The sequence below is a fragment of the Dipodomys ordii genome, unplaced genomic scaffold (genome assembly GCF_000151885.1).
Source record: "Dipodomys ordii isolate 6190 unplaced genomic scaffold, Dord_2.0 Scaffold65, whole genome shotgun sequence".
In the NCBI taxonomy this organism is placed as follows: Eukaryota; Metazoa; Chordata; class Mammalia; order Rodentia; family Heteromyidae; genus Dipodomys; species Dipodomys ordii.
In genome coordinates, this window is record NW_012267281.1 from 11080421 (window position 1) to 11084253 (window position 3833).

A 3833-nucleotide genomic window follows, 5' to 3' on the forward strand; every position below is an offset into this window, starting at 1 on the left:
CCCCATGAGTTTAAATTGGTGCTAATCCTGACTACTGATATCTACCGTTGCTGCCAAGATATGACTTTCTTCCTCCTAAGCTAGAGGCCTTGTTTGCTGCTCCATCCGCACATGCTTCCTAGCTAGTTATAATCTGACTCCTGTTCCAACAGTTATAAATAATGTTCTTGTCAAATAGATTCAACAAAAATACAGTCTTCCTCAAGTTGCTTCATACCTTCCCAGGTTGCTAGCTTGACTAGATATTCTGAGTTATCCATATCATTTATGAAGGTATTTCAAATAGTCCCTGGTGAACTGATTCTATTTATCCAGCCCTAGAAATGTGTTTGCTTATTGAGCAGGCACAAAAAGAACAACAAATCTATTTTTCACAGTAATTTTCATGTTTCTTTTTGCCATGATCATTCATCAGCGCAAAGTGTTTTGCTGAAAAGTATGTGCTGTTGCTAGGAACATGGGAGAAATTCTATCAGGAAGACTCTTGCTATGTTCCCTATGATCAGATTGGGGTTTTTTTTGGCCAACTCACATCAACACCATTATTCTTCATCTTGAACTGGATATCTGCTGGTGTATTTCTGGTCCATATGTGCCCTATTCCCACATCAAACCTTTCCTATGTCAAGAACATTTCAGAATCCTCTATGTGTTGTGCTGATGGTCCACATACAATGCTGCATTATTTTGGATGAAGTGGGTACTAAGGATCTCTCAAATCTCTTTAAGCATTCTATTGAACAGGTGACCTTTTAAAAATTTGTTTGTTATCTTGTTTTGTTTTTGAGACAGGATCTTGATATGTAGATCTGACCATCCTCAAAGTCATGATCTCCCTGCCTCAGTCTCCCAAGGGCTGGGATTATTTAGAGGCAGGCTCTATCATATATGGCCTCAAGTAGAAATATTTTCTTTTTTTCTTCTCTTTTTTATTGTTTTTTATTGTGAAAATACTGTACCAAGGGGTTACAGTTACATGAGCAAGGTAATGAGTACATTTCTTATCCAGCATTGTTGCCTCCTCCTTTGTTTTGCTATATACATGTATATGGATGGAGTGTGTTAACCTCTAAGCTACTTAAGAGCTAATAATAGATGACATGCTGTTTTTATCCCTTGCAACATTAACCTGAGGAATTATGAGTTATCTATTCTAGATAAGAAGAAATGAGAGGGGGGAAGCAAGGAAGGAAGGAAGGAAGGAGGGAAGGAAGGAAGGAAGGAAGGAAGGAAGGAAGGAAGGAAGGAAGGAAGGAAGGAAGGAAGGGAGGGAGGGAGGGAAGAGGGATGGAAAAAGGGAAGGAAGGAAGGAAGGAAGAAAGGAAGGAAGGAAGGGAAGGAGGGAAGGAGAGAGGAAGGGAAAAGGAAAGGAGGAAGAGTGAGAAATTAAATTAAACTGTATGATACAAAGTCCATTATCCTCATGCCATGATTGAAATTGTGAAATTGAAATTGAAATTGACGAAATAGTGAGTAACCTACACAGACTAAATGCAGACATAATGGGTCTGACTGAGGATAAAAGGTCAAATGACATCAGGTTTGCCACACTTGTTCCGTCTCCTATCTTGAATAAATGCCTTAAGTTGAGAATGACTGGAGCCTCATGACTGTGAAGAACTCATGAGACTTCTGTTCGGTTGGTACACATCCTCTGTACTTCCTGTCCTGAATCTTCTTTTACAAGAGTGTATTTGGATCTGTCTTTTCAGGTCTGTCCCATTCAATAGTTGATCTAAATTGAACATGTATGTTTCTTTATTACAAGGGAGTGACTATCTAAATACATTAGTTCTCTTTTGATTTCCTGGCTGTGTTTCCCACCAATTTGAATTTATCTAATTTTCATGAAGGCATACAAGTTAAGGAGATACTCATTCTTTACATCTTGTTTTACCTTACAATTTGTTAAGTTTGATTTTGAGATTGAGTACATGGTCATATACATTGTTCACTTGTCAGTTCACTTGTTGGCTTTTCTTTTGAAAATCAAAAACATCTACAAATAGTTATAAAAAGTTTTGCCTACAACCTTGTAGCACTGGAAATCAGTTTATCCCATGGGCCTGGTTTTAAAATACTATTGCCAACTGTTGTCTGACTGAACAACATTGTCCACTAACACTTCATTTTCTAGCTATATGACTTAAATATCAAGAAATAATTCACCATCCTACATTTTTAATGTCTGAACTTGTTTGATTCATTCTTATTCTAAACTGTTGGCTTTTATTTGAAGATAGAATATGAAATTGAATGATAATTCATAAATTTTAATGTTTCGAATATAAATTATCAGTAACACCATAAAGGAGCAGTACATTTTTTAAACGAATGTGCAGCACTACCTCCTGCAATGTGGCAAATTAGGAATTCTCACATCTACCCATTCATAGAGCACATCCAGACACCAGTGAGCCACATCAAGTACATGATAATCAATTGAAAAGTTCAATAGAAGCTACATGGATTTCCAACAGTTGAAGATTATGATAAAGTTAAAACTTTAAAAAAAGTAGGCTTTGAAGCCAAAGCAACCTTAACATCCAAGCTAGTAGGAAAGTTCTGGAATATTTGGGATAAATAGATCCTAAATGAAACACAAGACATGGATTGGCAAAAGCAAAAATTATCCTGAAGTACAAATCCATGCATAAGGCCAGGATAATTTTAAGGATATAATTTCAGTGAAGGTATACTTAAGGGATCAAATCTGCTCTCAGATGGAAGGACCTCTTCTTTTCATTCTCTCTGTGGCATAGAATATATTCCTCAAAGATTCATAAGCACAGGTCTATTGAATGATTAACCCTAACACTGATGCCTTGATATCATTCAGAACATAATATTATTTTATGAATCAAAATATATTCTACACAATTATTCTACAAGTCCAGGATGAAATATGAACTCATAACCTGAGACAGATCTCTTAGGAGAAAACAGCCATTAAACAGATAGTGGATTTTGTAGTATAGCTAGTAACAGTCTGTGCAATTATATTCTCAATGTTCTAGAGGATATAAACACTATTGGAGATTTAGGAACTCAGAACAAGTTTAAGAAAATATTATTTTCATACAAATTCAATATATTTTAACATTGGATAAGACTATCTTTTTCACATATAAAGTGCATATATATATTTGAAAATAACAAATTAGAATTCAAAGAAAAGAATTGTTGACAAATAACATAGCTCTATGTGTACAATAATCTTACAATCAAGAACATCATAACTTTTAAAGAAGGAAAGCACCTGAAATTGACAATCTAAGATAATAGAAAATATGAAGACAGAACTTTAACATATTTAAAACTTTAAAAACCAACAACAAAATCAGCAAAAATAGCATTTAATTTGAGGGTTAATCATAGTAACATACTTTGGTTGGACGAAAAACATAGATAAAAGTTGAATCATCCTGGAGTCTGTCTCCAAATCATCTTTCTCCATGTGTTCAAAGTTCATTTATTACTTATATATCCTGAGCTTTTAAAAAATTTTCTTCTTGAATGAGTCAATGTAGTGGGAGACACTATGAAGTCAATATACTAAAAATAACCAAAAGCAGCACACACACACACACACACACACACACACACACACACACACACACACGTAAAGACCTAGAAGAACTATAATTTGATATAAAAATTTCTATAGAACATATGTACTTAATTTAAAAGTGCAATGTTCTGCAAACACATATTCTGCACTGTTAAATATTCATACCTGATTTATAGATAAATTATAGGTTATAGATGCATTATAGATAATATATAGTATATATGTCATTATATATTATGTAATAAAATATATTATATAATCT